The sequence below is a fragment of the Pimephales promelas genome, chromosome 16 (genome assembly GCF_988280905.1).
Source record: "Pimephales promelas chromosome 16, fPimPro1.hap1.1, whole genome shotgun sequence".
NCBI lineage: Eukaryota > Metazoa > Chordata > Actinopteri > Cypriniformes > Leuciscidae > Pimephales > Pimephales promelas.
Window position 1 is genome coordinate 2,887,323 of NC_142784.1, and position 17,970 is coordinate 2,905,292.

Genomic DNA, 17,970 nt, shown 5'->3' on the forward strand with positions numbered 1-17,970 from the left:
GGAAGATTGGAGAAACTTAATTTTTCGCCCAAAAAAAAAAACATAAGGGATACCACTGTCGTTTTTTTTTCGGGCCGAATTTTTGAATTTCGATATCTCAGCTCTGGAAGGGGCTAGAGCCTCCATTTTTGCACTCAGGTCTAAGTCTCATGGCCCTCTATCAGAATCCAGAGTTTTGGGAAGATTGGAGAAACTTAATTTTTCGCCCGAAAAAAAAAACGTAAGGGGTACCACTGTCGTTTTTTTTTCGGGCCGAATTTTTGAGTTTCGATATCTCAGCTCTGGAAGGGGCTAGAGCCTCCATTTTTGCACTCAGGTCTAAGTCTCATGGCCCTCTATAGAATTTGGGAAGATTGGAGAAACTTAATTTTTAGCCCAAAAAAAAAACGTAAGGGGTACCACTGTCGTTTTTTTTTCGGGCCGAATTTTTGAGTTTCGATATCTCCGCTCTGGAAGGGGCTAGAGCCTCCATTTTTGCACTCAGGTCTAAGTCTCATGGCCCTCTATCAGAATTTGGGAAGATTGGAGAAACTTAATTTTTCGCCCCAAAAAAAAAACGTAAGGGGTACCACTGTCGTTTTTTTTTCGGGGCGAATTTTTGAGTTTCGATATCTCAGCTCTGGAAGGGGCTAGAGCCTCCATTTTTGCACTCAGGTCTAAGTCTCATGGCCCTCTATCAGAATCCAGAGTTTTGGGAAGATTGGAGAAACTTAATTTTTCGCCCGAAAAAAAAAACGTAAGGGGTACCACTGTCGTTTTTTCTTCGGGCCGAATTTTTGAGTTTCGATATCTCAGCTCTGGAAGGGGCTAGAGCCTCCATTTTTGCACTCAGGTCTAAGTCTCATGGCCCTCTATCAGAATTTGGGAAGATTGGAGAAACTTAATTTTTCGCCCAAAAAAAACCCGTAAGGGGTACCACTGTCGTTTTTTTTTCGGGCCGAATTTTTGAGTTTCGATATCTCAGCTCTGGAAGGGGCTAGAGCCTCCATTTTTGCACTCAGGTCTAAGTCTCATGGCCCTCTACCAGAATTTGGGAAGATTGGAGAAACTTAATTTTTCGCCCAAAAAAAAACAAACGTAAGGGGTACCACTGTCGTTTTTTTTTCGGGGCGAATTTTTGAGTTTCGATATCTCAGCTCTGGAAGGGGCTAGAGCCTCCATTTTTGCACTCAGGTCTAAGTCTCATGGCCCTCTATCAGAATCCAGAGTTTTGGGAAGATTGGAGAAACTTAATTTTTCGCCCGAAAAAAAAAAACGTAAGGGGTACCACTGTCGTTTTTTTTTCGGGCCGAATTTTTGAGTTTCGATATCTCAGCTCTGGAAGGGGCTAGAGCCTCCATTTTTGCACTCAGGTCTAAGTCTCATGGCCCTCTATCAGAATTTGGGAATATTGGAGAAACTTAATTTTTCGCCCAAAAAAAAAACGTAAGGGGTACCACTGTCGTTTTTTTTTCGGGCCGAATTTTTGAGTTTCGATATCTCAGCTCTGGAAGGGGCTAGAGCCTCCATTTTTGCACTCAGGTCTAAGTCTCATGGCCCTCTATCAGAATTTGGGAATATTGGAGAAACTTAATTTTTCGCCCAAAAAAAAACACGTAAGGGGTACCACTGTCGTTTTTTTTTCGGGCCGAATTTTTGAGTTTCGATATCTCAGCTCTGGAAGGGGCTAGAGCCTCCATTTTTGCACTCAGGTCTAAGTCTCATGGCCCTCTATCAGAATTTGGGAAGATTGGAGAAACTTAATTTTTCGCCCAAAAAAAAACGTAAGGGGTACCACTGTCGTTTTTTTTTCGGGCCAAATTTTTGAGTTTCGATATCTCAGCTCTGGAAGGGGCTAGAGCCTCCATTTTTGCACTCAGGTCTAAGTCTCATGGCCCTCTATCAGAATTTGGGAAGATTGGAGAAACTTAATTTTTCGCCCAAAAAAAAAACGTAAGGGGTACCACTGTCGTTTTTTTTTCGGGCCGAATTTTTGAGTTTCGATATCTCAGCTCTGGAAGGGGCTAGAGCCTCCATTTTTGCACTCAGGTCTAAGTCTCATGGCCCTCTACCAGAATTTGGGAAGATTGGAGAAACTTAATTTTTCGCCCAAAAAAAAAAACATAAGGGATACCACTGTCGTTTTTTTTTCGGGCCGAATTTTTGAATTTCGATATCTCAGCTCTGGAAGGGGCTAGAGCCTCCATTTTTGCACTCAGGTCTAAGTCTCATGGCCCTCTATCAGAATCCAGAGTTTTGGGAAGATTGGAGAAACTTAATTTTTCGCCCGAAAAAAAAAACGTAAGGGGTACCACTGTCGTTTTTTTTTCGGGCCGAATTTTTGAGTTTCGATATCTCAGCTCTGGAAGGGGCTAGAGCCTCCATTTTTGCACTGAGGTCTAAGTCTCATGGCCCTCTATCAGAATTTGGGAAGATTGGAGAAAATTAATTTTTCGCCCAAAAAAAAAACGTAAGGGGTACCACTGTCGTTTTTTTTTCGGGCCGAATTTTTGAGTTTCGATATCTCAGCTCTGGAAGGGGCTAGAGCCTCCATTTTTGCACTCAGGTCTAAGTCTCATGGCCCTCTACCAGAATTTGGGAAGATTGGAGAAACTTAATTTTTCGCCCAAAAAAAAAAAAACGTAAGGGGTACCACTGTCGTTTTTTTTTCGGGGCGAATTTTTGAGTTTCGATATCTCAGCTCTGGAAGGGGCTAGAGCCTCCATTTTTGCACTCAGGTCTAAGTCTCATGGCCCTCTATCAGAATCCAGAGTTTTGGGAAGATTGGAGAAACTTAATTTTTCGACCAAAAAAAAAAAAACCGTAAGGGGTACCACTGTCGTTTTTTTTTCGGGCCGAATTTTTGAGTTTCGATATCTCAGCTCTGGAAGGGGCTAGAGCCTCCATTTTTGCACTCAGGTCTAAGTCTCATGGCCCTCTATCAGAATCCAGAGTTTTGGGAAGATTGGAGAAACTTAATTTTTCGCCCGAAAAAAAAAAACGTAAGGGGTACCACTGTCGTTTTTTTTTCGGGCCGAATTTTTGAGTTTCGATATCTCAGCTCTGGAAGGGGCTAGAGCCTCCATTTTTGCACTCAGGTCTAAGTCTCATGGCCCTCTATCAGAATTTGGGAATATTGGAGAAACTTAATTTTTCGCCCAAAAAAAAAACGTAAGGGGTACCACTGTCGTTTTTTTTTCGGGCCGAATTTTTGAGTTTCGATATCTCAGCTCTGGAAGGGGCTAGAGCCTCCATTTTTGCACTCAGGTCTAAGTCTCATGGCCCTCTATCAGAATTTGGGAATATTGGAGAAACTTAATTTTTCGCCCAAAAAAAAACACGTAAGGGGTACCACTGTCGTTTTTTTTTCGGGCCGAATTTTTGAGTTTCGATATCTCAGCTCTGGAAGGGGCTAGAGCCTCCATTTTTGCACTCAGGTCTAAGTCTCATGGCCCTCTATCAGAATTTGGGAAGATTGGAGAAACTTAATTTTTCGCCCAAAAAAAAACGTAAGGGGTACCACTGTCGTTTTTTTTTCGGGCCAAATTTTTGAGTTTCGATATCTCAGCTCTGGAAGGGGCTAGAGCCTCCATTTTTGCACTCAGGTCTAAGTCTCATGGCCCTCTATCAGAATTTGGGAAGATTGGAGAAACTTAATTTTTCGCCCAAAAAAAAAACGTAAGGGGTACCACTGTCGTTTTTTTTTCGGGCCGAATTTTTGAGTTTCGATATCTCAGCTCTGGAAGGGGCTAGAGCCTCCATTTTTGCACTCAGGTCTAAGTCTCATGGCCCTCTACCAGAATTTGGGAAGATTGGAGAAACTTAATTTTTCGCCCAAAAAAAAAAACATAAGGGATACCACTGTCGTTTTTTTTTCGGGCCGAATTTTTGAATTTCGATATCTCAGCTCTGGAAGGGGCTAGAGCCTCCATTTTTGCACTCAGGTCTAAGTCTCATGGCCCTCTATCAGAATCCAGAGTTTTGGGAAGATTGGAGAAACTTAATTTTTCGCCCGAAAAAAAAAACGTAAGGGGTACCACTGTCGTTTTTTTTTCGGGCCGAATTTTTGAGTTTCGATATCTCAGCTCTGGAAGGGGCTAGAGCCTCCATTTTTGCACTGAGGTCTAAGTCTCATGGCCCTCTATCAGAATTTGGGAAGATTGGAGAAAATTAATTTTTCGCCCAAAAAAAAAACGTAAGGGGTACCACTGTCGTTTTTTTTTCGGGCCGAATTTTTGAGTTTCGATATCTCAGCTCTGGAAGGGGCTAGAGCCTCCATTTTTGCACTCAGGTCTAAGTCTCATGGCCCTCTACCAGAATTTGGGAAGATTGGAGAAACTTAATTTTTCGCCCAAAAAAAAAAAAACGTAAGGGGTACCACTGTCGTTTTTTTTTCGGGGCGAATTTTTGAGTTTCGATATCTCAGCTCTGGAAGGGGCTAGAGCCTCCATTTTTGCACTCAGGTCTAAGTCTCATGGCCCTCTATCAGAATCCAGAGTTTTGGGAAGATTGGAGAAACTTAATTTTTCGACCAAAAAAAAAAAAACCGTAAGGGGTACCACTGTCGTTTTTTTTTCGGGCCGAATTTTTGAGTTTCGATATCTCAGCTCTGGAAGGGGCTAGAGCCTCCATTTTTGCACTCAGGTCTAAGTCTCATGGCCCTCTACCAGAATTTGGGAAGATTGGAGAAACTTAATTTTTCGCCCAAAAAAAAAAACATAAGGGATACCACTGTCGTTTTTTTTTCGGGCCGAATTTTTGAATTTCGATATCTCAGCTCTGGAAGGGGCTAGAGCCTCCATTTTTGCACTCAGGTCTAAGTCTCATGGCCCTCTATCAGAATCCAGAGTTTTGGGAAGATTGGAGAAACTTAATTTTTCGCCCGAAAAAAAAAAACGTAAGGGGTACCACTGTCGTTTTTTTTTCGGGCCGAATTTTTGAGTTTCGATATCTCAGCTCTGGAAGGGGCTAGAGCCTCCATTTTTGCACTCAGGTCTAAGTCTCATGGCCCTCTATCAGAATTTGGGAATATTGGAGAAACTTAATTTTTCGCCCCAAAAAAAAAAACGTAAGGGGTACCACTGTCGTTTTTTTTTCGGGCCGAATTTTTGAGTTTCGATATCTCAGCTCTGGAAGGGGCTAGAGCCTCCATTTTTGCACTCAGGTCTAAGTCTCATGGCCCTCTATCAGAATTTGGGAAGATTGGAGAAACTTAATTTTTCGCCCAAAAAAAAAACGTAAGGGGTACCACTGTCGTTTTTTTTTCGGGCCGAATTTTTGAGTTTCGATATCTCAGCTCTGGAAGGGGCTAGAGCCTCCATTTTTGCACTCAGGTCTAAGTCTCATGGCCCTCTATCAGAATTTGGGAAGATTGGAGAAACTTAATTTTTCGCCCAAAAAAAAAAACGTAAGGGGTACCACTGTCGTTTTTTTTTCGGGCCGAATTTTTGAGTTTCGATATCTCAGCTCTGGAAGGGGCTAGAGCCTCCATTTTTGCACTCAGGTCTAAGTCTCATGGCCCTCTATCAGAATTTGGGAAGATTGGAGAAACTTAATTTTTCGCCCCAAAAAAAAAAACGTAAGGGGTACCACTGTCGTTTTTTTTTCGGGCCGAATATTTGAGTTTCGATATCTCAGCTCTGGAAGGGGCTAGAGCCTCCATTTTTGCACTCAGGTCTAAGTCTCATGGCCCTCTATCAGAATTTGGGAAGATTGGAGAAACTTAATTTTTCGCCCAAAAAAAAAAACGTAAGGGGTACCACTGTCGTTTTTTTTTCGGGCCGAATTTTTGAGTTTCGATATCTCAGCTCTGGAAGGGGCTAGAGCCTCCATTTTTGCACTCAGGTCTAAGTCTCATGGCCCTCTATCAGAAGTTGGGAAGATTGGAGAAACTTAATTTTTCGCCCAAAAAAAAAACGTAAGGGGTACCACTGTCGTTTTTTTTTCGGGCCGAATTTTTGAGTTTCGATATCTCAGCTCTGGAAGGGGCTAGAGCCTCCATTTTTTGCACTCAGGTCTAAGTCTCATGGCCCTCTATCAGAATTTGGGAAGATTGGAGAAACTTAATTTTTCGCCCCCAAAAAAAAACGTAAGGGGTACCACTGTCGTTTTTTTTTCGGGCCGAATTTTTGAGTTTCGATATCTCAGCTCTGGAAGGGGCTAGAGCCTCCATTTTTGCACTCAGGTCTAAGTCTCATGGCCCTCTATCAGAATTTGGGAAGATTGGAGAAACTTAATTTTTCGCCCCAAAAAAAAACGTAAGGGGTACCACTGTCGTTTTTTTTTTCGGGCCGAATTTTTGAGTTTCGATATCTCGGCTCTGGAAGGGGCTAGAGCCTCCATTTTTGCACTCAGGTCTAAGTCTCATGGCCCTCTATCAGAATTTGGGAAGATTGGAGAAACTTAATTTTTCGCCCAAAAAAAAAAACGTAAGGGGTACCACTGTCGTTTTTTTTTCGGGGCGAATTTTTGAGTTTCGATATCTCAGCTCTGGAAGGGGCTAGAGCCTCCATTTTTGCACTCAGGTCTAAGTCTCATGGCCCTCTATCAGAATCCAGAGTTTTGGGAAGATTGGAGAAACTTAATTTTTCGACCAAAAAAAAAAAAACGTAAGGGGTACCACTGTCGTTTTTTCTTCGGGCCGAATTTTTGAGTTTCGATATCTCAGCTCTGGAAGGGGCTAGAGCCTCCATTTTTGCACTCAGGTCTAAGTCTCATGGCCCTCTACCAGAATTTGGGAAGATTGGAGAAACTTAATTTTTCGCCCAAAAAAAAACAAACGTAAGGGGTACCACTGTCGTTTTTTTTTCGGGGCGAATTTTTGAGTTTCGATATCTCAGCTCTGGAAGGGGCTAGAGCCTCCATTTTTGCACTCAGGTCTAAGTCTCATGGCCCTCTATCAGAATCCAGAGTTTTGGGAAGATTGGAGAAACTTAATTTTTCGACCAAAAAAAAAAAAACCGTAAGGGGTACCACTGTCGTTTTTTTTTCGGGCCGAATTTTTGAGTTTCGATATCTCAGCTCTGGAAGGGGCTAGAGCCTCCATTTTTGCACTCAGGTCTAAGTCTCATGGCCCTCTACCAGAATTTGGGAAGATTGGAGAAACTTAATTTTTCGCCCAAAAAAAAAAACATAAGGGATACCACTGTCGTTTTTTTTTCGGGCCGAATTTTTGAATTTCGATATCTCAGCTCTGGAAGGGGCTAGAGCCTCCATTTTTGCACTCAGGTCTAAGTCTCATGGCCCTCTATCAGAATCCAGAGTTTTGGGAAGATTGGAGAAACTTAATTTTTCGCCCGAAAAAAAAAAACGTAAGGGGTACCACTGTCGTTTTTTTTTCGGGCCGAATTTTTGAGTTTCGATATCTCAGCTCTGGAAGGGGCTAGAGCCTCCATTTTTGCACTCAGGTCTAAGTCTCATGGCCCTCTATCAGAATTTGGGAAGATTGGAGAAACTTAATTTTTCGCCCAAAAAAAAAACGTAAGGGGTACCACTGTCGTTTTTTTTTCGGGCCGAATTTTTGAGTTTCGATATCTCCGCTCTGGAAGGGGCTAGAGCCTCCATTTTTGCACTCAGGTCTAAGTCTCATGGCCCTCTATCAGAATTTGGGAAGATTGGAGAAACTTAATTTTTCGCCCCAAAAAAAAAACGTAAGGGGTACCACTGTCGTTTTTTTTTCGGGGCGAATTTTTGAGTTTCGATATCTCAGCTCTGGAAGGGGCTAGAGCCTCCATTTTTGCACTCAGGTCTAAGTCTCATGGCCCTCTATCAGAATCCAGAGTTTTGGGAAGATTGGAGAAACTTAATTTTTCGCCCGAAAAAAAAAAACGTAAGGGGTACCACTGTCGTTTTTTTTTCGGGGCGAATTTTTGAGTTTCGATATCTCAGCTCTGGAAGGGGCTAGAGCCTCCATTTTTGCACTCAGGTCTAAGTCTCATGGCCCTCTATCAGAATTTGGGAAGATTGGAGAAACTTAATTTTTCGCCCCAAAAAAAAAACGTAAGGGGTACCACTGTCGTTTTTTCTTCGGGCCGAATTTTTGAGTTTCGATATCTCAGCTCTGGAAGGGGCTAGAGCCTCCATTTTTGCACTCAGGTCTAAGTCTCATGGCCCTCTATCAGAATTTGGGAAGATTGGAGAAACTTAATTTTTCGCCCAAAAAAAACCCGTAAGGGGTACCACTGTCGTTTTTTTTTCGGGCCGAATTTTTGAGTTTCGATATCTCAGCTCTGGAAGGGGCTAGAGCCTCCATTTTTGCACTCAGGTCTAAGTCTCATGGCCCTCTACCAGAATTTGGGAAGATTGGAGAAACTTAATTTTTCGCCCAAAAAAAAACAAACGTAAGGGGTACCACTGTCGTTTTTTTTTCGGGGCGAATTTTTGAGTTTCGATATCTCAGCTCTGGAAGGGGCTAGAGCCTCCATTTTTGCACTCAGGTCTAAGTCTCATGGCCCTCTATCAGAATCCAGAGTTTTGGGAAGATTGGAGAAACTTAATTTTTCGCCCGAAAAAAAAAAACGTAAGGGGTACCACTGTCGTTTTTTTTTCGGGCCGAATTTTTGAGTTTCGATATCTCAGCTCTGGAAGGGGCTAGAGCCTCCATTTTTGCACTCAGGTCTAAGTCTCATGGCCCTCTATCAGAATTTGGGAATATTGGAGAAACTTAATTTTTCGCCCAAAAAAAAAACGTAAGGGGTACCACTGTCGTTTTTTTTTCGGGCCGAATTTTTGAGTTTCGATATCTCAGCTCTGGAAGGGGCTAGAGCCTCCATTTTTGCACTCAGGTCTAAGTCTCATGGCCCTCTATCAAAATTTGGGAATATTGGAGAAACTTAATTTTTCGCCCAAAAAAAAAACGTAAGGGGTACCACTGTCGTTTTTTTTTCGGGCCGAATTTTTGAGTTTCGATATCTCAGCTCTGGAAGGGGCTAGAGCCTCCATTTTTGCACTCAGGTCTAAGTCTCATGGCCCTCTATCAGAATTTGGGAAGATTGGAGAAACTTAATTTTTCGCCCAAAAAAAAAACGTAAGGGGTACCACTGTCGTTTTTTTTTCGGGCCAAATTTTTGAGTTTCGATATCTCAGCTCTGGAAGGGGCTAGAGCCTCCATTTTTGCACTCAGGTCTAAGTCTCATGGCCCTCTATCAGAATTTGGGAAGATTGGAGAAACTTAATTTTTCGCCCAAAAAAAAAACGTAAGGGGTACCACTGTCGTTTTTTTTTCGGGCCGAATTTTTGAGTTTCGATATCTCAGCTCTGGAAGGGGCTAGAGCCTCCATTTTTGCACTCAGGTCTAAGTCTCATGGCCCTCTATCAGAATCCAGAGTTTTGGGAAGATTGGAGAAACTTAATTTTTCGCCCGAAAAAAAAAACGTAAGGGGTACCACTGTCGTTTTTTTTTCGGGGCGAATTTTTGAGTTTCGATATCTCAGCTCTGGAAGGGGCTAGAGCCTCCATTTTTGCACTCAGGTCTAAGTCTCATGGCCCTCTATCAGAATTTGGGAAGATTGGAGAAACTTAATTTTTCGCCCCAAAAAAAAAACGTAAGGGGTACCACTGTCGTTTTTTCTTCGGGCCGAATTTTTGAGTTTCGATATCTCAGCTCTGGAAGGGGCTAGAGCCTCCATTTTTGCACTCAGGTCTAAGTCTCATGGCCCTCTATCAGAATTTGGGAAGATTGGAGAAACTTAATTTTTCGCCCAAAAAAAACCCGTAAGGGGTACCACTGTCGTTTTTTTTTCGGGCCGAATTTTTGAGTTTCGATATCTCAGCTCTGGAAGGGGCTAGAGCCTCCATTTTTGCACTCAGGTCTAAGTCTCATGGCCCTCTACCAGAATTTGGGAAGATTGGAGAAACTTAATTTTTCGCCCAAAAAAAAACAAACGTAAGGGGTACCACTGTCGTTTTTTTTTCGGGGCGAATTTTTGAGTTTCGATATCTCAGCTCTGGAAGGGGCTAGAGCCTCCATTTTTGCACTCAGGTCTAAGTCTCATGGCCCTCTATCAGAATCCAGAGTTTTGGGAAGATTGGAGAAACTTAATTTTTCGCCCGAAAAAAAAAAACGTAAGGGGTACCACTGTCGTTTTTTTTTCGGGCCGAATTTTTGAGTTTCGATATCTCAGCTCTGGAAGGGGCTAGAGCCTCCATTTTTGCACTCAGGTCTAAGTCTCATGGCCCTCTATCAGAATTTGGGAATATTGGAGAAACTTAATTTTTCGCCCAAAAAAAAAACGTAAGGGGTACCACTGTCGTTTTTTTTTCGGGCCGAATTTTTGAGTTTCGATATCTCAGCTCTGGAAGGGGCTAGAGCCTCCATTTTTGCACTCAGGTCTAAGTCTCATGGCCCTCTATCAAAATTTGGGAATATTGGAGAAACTTAATTTTTCGCCCAAAAAAAAAACGTAAGGGGTACCACTGTCGTTTTTTTTTCGGGCCGAATTTTTGAGTTTCGATATCTCAGCTCTGGAAGGGGCTAGAGCCTCCATTTTTGCACTCAGGTCTAAGTCTCATGGCCCTCTATCAGAATTTGGGAAGATTGGAGAAACTTAATTTTTCGCCCAAAAAAAAAACGTAAGGGGTACCACTGTCGTTTTTTTTTCGGGCCAAATTTTTGAGTTTCGATATCTCAGCTCTGGAAGGGGCTAGAGCCTCCATTTTTGCACTCAGGTCTAAGTCTCATGGCCCTCTATCAGAATTTGGGAAGATTGGAGAAACTTAATTTTTCGCCCAAAAAAAAAACGTAAGGGGTACCACTGTCGTTTTTTTTTCGGGCCGAATTTTTGAGTTTCGATATCTCAGCTCTGGAAGGGGCTAGAGCCTCCATTTTTGCACTCAGGTCTAAGTCTCATGGCCCTCTACCAGAATTTGGGAAGATTGGAGAAACTTAATTTTTCGCCCAAAAAAAAAACCATAAGGGATACCACTGTCGTTTTTTTTTCGGGCCGAATTTTTGAATTTCGATATCTCAGCTCTGGAAGGGGCTAGAGCCTCCATTTTTGCACTCAGGTCTAAGTCTCATGGCCCTCTATCAGAATCCAGAGTTTTGGGAAGATTGGAGAAACTTAATTTTTCGCCCGAAAAAAAAAACGTAAGGGGTACCACTGTCGTTTTTTTTTCGGGCCGAATTTTTGAGTTTCGATATCTCAGCTCTGGAAGGGGCTAGAGCCTCCATTTTTGCACTCAGGTCTAAGTCTCATGGCCCTCTATCAGAATTTGGGAAGATTGGAGAAAATTAATTTTTCGCCCAAAAAAAAACCGTAAGGGGTACCACTGTCGTTTTTTTTTCGGGCCGAATTTTTGAGTTTCGATATCTCAGCTCTGGAAGGGGCTAGAGCCTCCATTTTTGCACTCAGGTCTAAGTCTCATGGCCCTCTACCAGAATTTGGGAAGATTGGAGAAACTTAATTTTTCGCCCAAAAAAAAAAAAACGTAAGGGGTACCACTGTCGTTTTTTTTTCGGGGCGAATTTTTGAGTTTCGATATCTCAGCTCTGGAAGGGGCTAGAGCCTCCATTTTTGCACTCAGGTCTAAGTCTCATGGCCCTCTATCAGAATCCAGAGTTTTGGGAAGATTGGAGAAACTTAATTTTTCGACCAAAAAAAAAAAAACCGTAAGGGGTACCACTGTCGTTTTTTTTTCGGGCCGAATTTTTGAGTTTCGATATCTCAGCTCTGGAAGGGGCTAGAGCCTCCATTTTTGCACTCAGGTCTAAGTCTCATGGCCCTCTACCAGAATTTGGGAAGATTGGAGAAACTTAATTTTTCGCCCAAAAAAAAAAACATAAGGGATACCACTGTCGTTTTTTTTTCGGGCCGAATTTTTGAATTTCGATATCTCAGCTCTGGAAGGGGCTAGAGCCTCCATTTTTGCACTCAGGTCTAAGTCTCATGGCCCTCTATCAGAATCCAGAGTTTTGGGAAGATTGGAGAAACTTAATTTTTCGCCCGAAAAAAAAAAACGTAAGGGGTACCACTGTCGTTTTTTTTTCGGGCCGAATTTTTGAGTTTCGATATCTCAGCTCTGGAAGGGGCTAGAGCCTCCATTTTTGCACTCAGGTCTAAGTCTCATGGCCCTCTATCAGAATTTGGGAATATTGGAGAAACTTAATTTTTCGCCCCAAAAAAAAAAACGTAAGGGGTACCACTGTCGTTTTTTTTTCGGGCCGAATTTTTGAGTTTCGATATCTCAGCTCTGGAAGGGGCTAGAGCCTCCATTTTTGCACTCAGGTCTAAGTCTCATGGCCCTCTATCAGAATTTGGGAAGATTGGAGAAACTTAATTTTTCGCCCAAAAAAAAAACGTAAGGGGTACCACTGTCGTTTTTTTTTCGGGCCGAATTTTTGAGTTTCGATATCTCAGCTCTGGAAGGGGCTAGAGCCTCCATTTTTGCACTCAGGTCTAAGTCTCATGGCCCTCTATCAGAATTTGGGAAGATTGGAGAAACTTAATTTTTCGCCCAAAAAAAAAAACGTAAGGGGTACCACTGTCGTTTTTTTTTCGGGCCGAATTTTTGAGTTTCGATATCTCAGCTCTGGAAGGGGCTAGAGCCTCCATTTTTGCACTCAGGTCTAAGTCTCATGGCCCTCTATCAGAATTTGGGAATATTGGAGAAACTTAATTTTTCGCCCAAAAAAAAAACGTAAGGGGTACCACTGTCGTTTTTTTTTCGGGCCGAATTTTTGAGTTTCGATATCTCAGCTCTGGAAGGGGCTAGAGTCTCCATTTTTGCACTCAGGTCTAAGTCTCATGGCCCTCTATCAGAATTTGGGAATATTGGAGAAACTTAATTTTTCGCCCAAAAAAAAAACGTAAGGGGTACCACTGTCGTTTTTTTTTCGGGCCGAATTTTTGAGTTTCGATATCTCAGCTCTGGAAGGGGCTAGAGCCTCCATTTTTGCACTCAGGTCTAAGTCTCATGGCCCTCTATCAGAATTTGGGAAGATTGGAGAAACTTAATTTTTCGCCCCAAAAAAAAAAACGTAAGGGGTACCACTGTCGTTTTTTTTTCGGGCCGAATATTTGAGTTTCGATATCTCAGCTCTGGAAGGGGCTAGAGCCTCCATTTTTGCACTCAGGTCTAAGTCTCATGGCCCTCTATCAGAATTTGGGAAGATTGGAGAAACTTAATTTTTCGCCAAAAAAAAAAAAAGTAAGGGGTACCACTGTCGTTTTTTTTTCGGGCCGAATTTTTGAGTTTCGATATCTCAGCTCTGGAAGGGGCTAGAGCCTCCATTTTTGCACTCAGGTCTAAGTCTCATGGCCCTCTATCAGAAGTTGGGAAGATTGGAGAAACTTAATTTTTCGCCCAAAAAAAAAACGTAAGGGGTACCACTGTCGTTTTTTTTTCGGGCCGAATTTTTGAGTTTCGATATCTCAGCTCTGGAAGGGGCTAGAGCCTCCATTTTTTGCACTCAGGTCTAAGTCTCATGGCCCTCTATCAGAATTTGGGAAGATTGGAGAAACTTAATTTTTCGCCCCCCAAAAAAAACGTAAGGGGTACCACTGTCGTTTTTTTTTCGGGCCGAATTTTTGAGTTTCGATATCTCAGCTCTGGAAGGGGCTAGAGCCTCCATTTTTGCACTCAGGTCTAAGTCTCATGGCCCTCTATCAGAATTTGGGAAGATTGGAGAAACTTAATTTTTCGCCCCAAAAAAAAACGTAAGGGGTACCACTGTCGTTTTTTTTTTCGGGCCGAATTTTTGAGTTTCGATATCTCGGCTCTGGAAGGGGCTAGAGCCTCCATTTTTGCACTCAGGTCTAAGTCTCATGGCCCTCTATCAGAATTTGGGAAGATTGGAGAAACTTAATTTTTCGCCCAAAAAAAAAAACGTAAGGGGTACCACTGTCGTTTTTTTTTCGGGCCGAATTTTTGAGTTTCGATATCTCAGCTCTGGAAGGGGCTAGAGCCTCCATTTTTGCACTCAGGTCTAAGTCTCATGGCCCTCTATCAGAATTTGGGAAGATTGGAGAAACTTAATTTTTCGCCCCAAAAAAAAAAACGTAAGGGGTACCACTGTCGTTTTTTTTTTGGGCCGAATTTTTGAGTTTCGATATCTCAGCTCTGGAAGGGGCTAGAGCCTCCATTTTTGCACTCAGGTCTAAGTCTCATGGCCCTCTATCAGAATTTGGGAAGATTGGAGAAACTTAATTTTTCGCCCAAAAAAAAACGTAAGGGGTACCACTGTCGTTTTCTTTTCGGGCCGAATTTTTGAGTTTCGATATCTCAGCTCTGGAAGGGGCTAGAGCCTCCATTTTTGCACTCAGGTCTAAGTCTCATGGCCCTCTATCAGAATTTGGGAAGATTGGAGAAACTTAATTTTTCGCCCAAAAAAAAACCGTAAGGGGTACCACTGTCGTTTTTTTTTTCGGGCCGAATTTTTGAGTTTCGATATCTCAGCTCTGGAAGAGGCTAGAGCCTCCATTTTTGCACTCAGGTCTAAGTCTCATGGCCCTCTATCAGAATTTGGGAAGATTGGAGAAACTTAATTTTTCGCCCCAAAAAAAAAACGTAAGGGGTACCACTGTCGTTTTTTTTTCGGGCCGAATTTTTGAGTTTCGATATCTCAGCTCTGGAAGGGGCTAGAGCCTCCATTTTTGCACTCAGGTCTAAGTCTCATGGCCCTCTATCAGAATTTGGGAAGATTGGAGAAACTTAATTTTTCGCCCCAAAAAAAAAACCGTAAGGGGTACCACTGTCGTTTTTTTTTCGGGCCGAATTTTTGAGTTTCGATATCTCAGCTCTGGAAGGGGCTAGAGCCTCCATTTTTGCACTCAGGTCTAAGTCTCAAGGCCCTCTATCAGAATTTGGGAATATTGGAGAAACTTAATTTTTCGCCCAAAAAAAAAACGTAAGGGGTACCACTGTCGTTTTTTTTTCGGGCCGAATTTTTGAGTTTCGATATCTCAGCTCTGGAAGGGGCTAGAGCCTCCATTTTTGCACTCAGGTCTAAGTCTCATGGCCCTCTATCAGAATTTGGGAAGATTGGAGAAACTTAATTTTTCACCCAAAAAAAAAACGTAAGGGGTACCACTGTCGTTTTTTTTTCGGGCCGAATTTTTGAGTTTCGATATCTCAGCTCTGGAAGGGGCTAGAGCCTCCATTTTTGCACTCAGGTCTAAGTCTCATGGCCCTCTATCAGAATTTGGGAAGATTGGAGAAACTTAATTTTTCGCCCAAAAAAAAAAACATAAGGGATACCACTGTCGTTTTTTTTTCGGGCCGAATTTTTGAATTTCGATATCTCAGCTCTGGAAGGGGCTAGAGCCTCCATTTTTGCACTCAGGTCTAAGTCTCATGGCCCTCTATCAGAATCCAGAGTTTTGGGAAGATTGGAGAAACTTAATTTTTCGCCCGAAAAAAAAAACGTAAGGGGTACCACTGTCGTTTTTTTTTCGGGCCGAATTTTTGAGTTTCGATATCTCAGCTCTGGAAGGGGCTAGAGCCTCCATTTTTGCACTGAGGTCTAAGTCTCATGGCCCTCTATCAGAATTTGGGAAGATTGGAGAAAATTAATTTTTCGCCCAAAAAAAAAACGTAAGGGGTACCACTGTCGTTTTTTTTTCGGGCCGAATTTTTGAGTTTCGATATCTCAGCTCTGGAAGGGGCTAGAGCCTCCATTTTTGCACTCAGGTCTAAGTCTCATGGCCCTCTACCAGAATTTGGGAAGATTGGAGAAACTTAATTTTTCGCCCAAAAAAAAAAAAACGTAAGGGGTACCACTGTCGTTTTTTTTTCGGGGCGAATTTTTGAGTTTCGATATCTCAGCTCTGGAAGGGGCTAGAGCCTCCATTTTTGCACTCAGGTCTAAGTCTCATGGCCCTCTATCAGAATCCAGAGTTTTGGGAAGATTGGAGAAACTTAATTTTTCGACCAAAAAAAAAAAACCGTAAGGGGTACCACTGTCGTTTTTTTTTCGGGCCGAATTTTTGAGTTTCGATATCTCAGCTCTGGAAGGGGCTAGAGCCTCCATTTTTGCACTCAGGTCTAAGTCTCATGGCCCTCTACCAGAATTTGGGAAGATTGGAGAAACTTAATTTTTCGCCCAAAAAAAAAAACATAAGGGATACCACTGTCGTTTTTTTTTCGGGCCGAATTTTTGAATTTCGATATCTCAGCTCTGGAAGGGGCTAGAGCCTCCATTTTTGCACTCAGGTCTAAGTCTCATGGCCCTCTATCAGAATCCAGAGTTTTGGGAAGATTGGAGAAACTTAATTTTTCGCCCGAAAAAAAAAAACGTAAGGGGTACCACTGTCGTTTTTTTTTCGGGCCGAATTTTTGAGTTTCGATATCTCAGCTCTGGAAGGGGCTAGAGCCTCCATTTTTGCACTCAGGTCTAAGTCTCATGGCCCTCTATCAGAATTTGGGAATATTGGAGAAACTTAATTTTTCGCCCCAAAAAAAAAAACGTAAGGGGTACCACTGTCGTTTTTTTTTCGGGCCGAATTTTTGAGTTTCGATATCTCAGCTCTGGAAGGGGCTAGAGCCTCCATTTTTGCACTCAGGTCTAAGTCTCATGGCCCTCTATCAGAATTTGGGAAGATTGGAGAAACTTAATTTTTCGCCCAAAAAAAAAACGTAAGGGGTACCACTGTCGTTTTTTTTTCGGGCCGAATTTTTGAGTTTCGATATCTCAGCTCTGGAAGGGGCTAGAGCCTCCATTTTTGCACTCAGGTCTAAGTCTCATGGCCCTCTATCAGAATTTGGGAAGATTGGAGAAACTTAATTTTTCGCCCAAAAAAAAAAACGTAAGGGGTACCACTGTCGTTTTTTTTTCGGGCCGAATTTTTGAGTTTCGATATCTCAGCTCTGGAAGGGGCTAGAGCCTCCATTTTTGCACTCAGGTCTAAGTCTCATGGCCCTCTATCAGAATTTGGGAAGATTGGAGAAACTTAATTTTTCGCCCCAAAAAAAAAAACGTAAGGGGTACCACTGTCGTTTTTTTTTCGGGCCGAATATTTGAGTTTCGATATCTCAGCTCTGGAAGGGGCTAGAGCCTCCATTTTTGCACTCAGGTCTAAGTCTCATGGCCCTCTATCAGAATTTGGGAAGATTGGAGAAACTTAATTTTTCGCCCAAAAAAAAAAACGTAAGGGGTACCACTGTCGTTTTTTTTTCGGGCCGAATTTTTGAGTTTCGATATCTCAGCTCTGGAAGGGGCTAGAGCCTCCATTTTTGCACTCAGGTCTAAGTCTCATGGCCCTCTATCAGAAGTTGGGAAGATTGGAGAAACTTAATTTTTCGCCCAAAAAAAAAACGTAAGGGGTACCACTGTCGTTTTTTTTTCGGGCCGAATTTTTGAGTTTCGATATCTCAGCTCTGGAAGGGGCTAGAGCCTCCATTTTTTGCACTCAGGTCTAAGTCTCATGGCCCTCTATCAGAATTTGGGAAGATTGGAGAAACTTAATTTTTCGCCCCCAAAAAAAAACGTAAGGGGTACCACTGTCGTTTTTTTTTCGGGCCGAATTTTTGAGTTTCGATATCTCAGCTCTGGAAGGGGCTAGAGCCTCCATTTTTGCACTCAGGTCTAAGTCTCATGGCCCTCTATCAGAATTTGGGAAGATTGGAGAAACTTAATTTTTCGCCCCAAAAAAAAACGTAAGGGGTACCACTGTCGTTTTTTTTTTCGGGCCGAATTTTTGAGTTTCGATATCTCGGCTCTGGAAGGGGCTAGAGCCTCCATTTTTGCACTCAGGTCTAAGTCTCATGGCCCTCTATCAGAATTTGGGAAGATTGGAGAAACTTAATTTTTCGCCCAAAAAAAAAAACGTAAGGGGTACCACTGTCGTTTTTTTTTCGGGGCGAATTTTTGAGTTTCGATATCTCAGCTCTGGAAGGGGCTAGAGCCTCCATTTTTGCACTCAGGTCTAAGTCTCATGGCCCTCTATCAGAATCCAGAGTTTTGGGAAGATTGGAGAAACTTAATTTTTCGACCAAAAAAAAAAAACGTAAGGGGTACCACTGTCGTTTTTTCTTCGGGCCGAATTTTTGAGTTTC

The 17,970-nt window shown here is 42.5% G+C and overlaps 1 protein-coding gene across 1 annotated transcript in view; it reads right to left on the reverse strand.

The window, feature by feature from the left end:
* Positions 1-17,970, reverse strand: part of bace1 (beta-secretase 1) — a 71,061-nt gene that overhangs the window by 18,705 nt on the left and 34,386 nt on the right. The window lies entirely within an intron of this gene.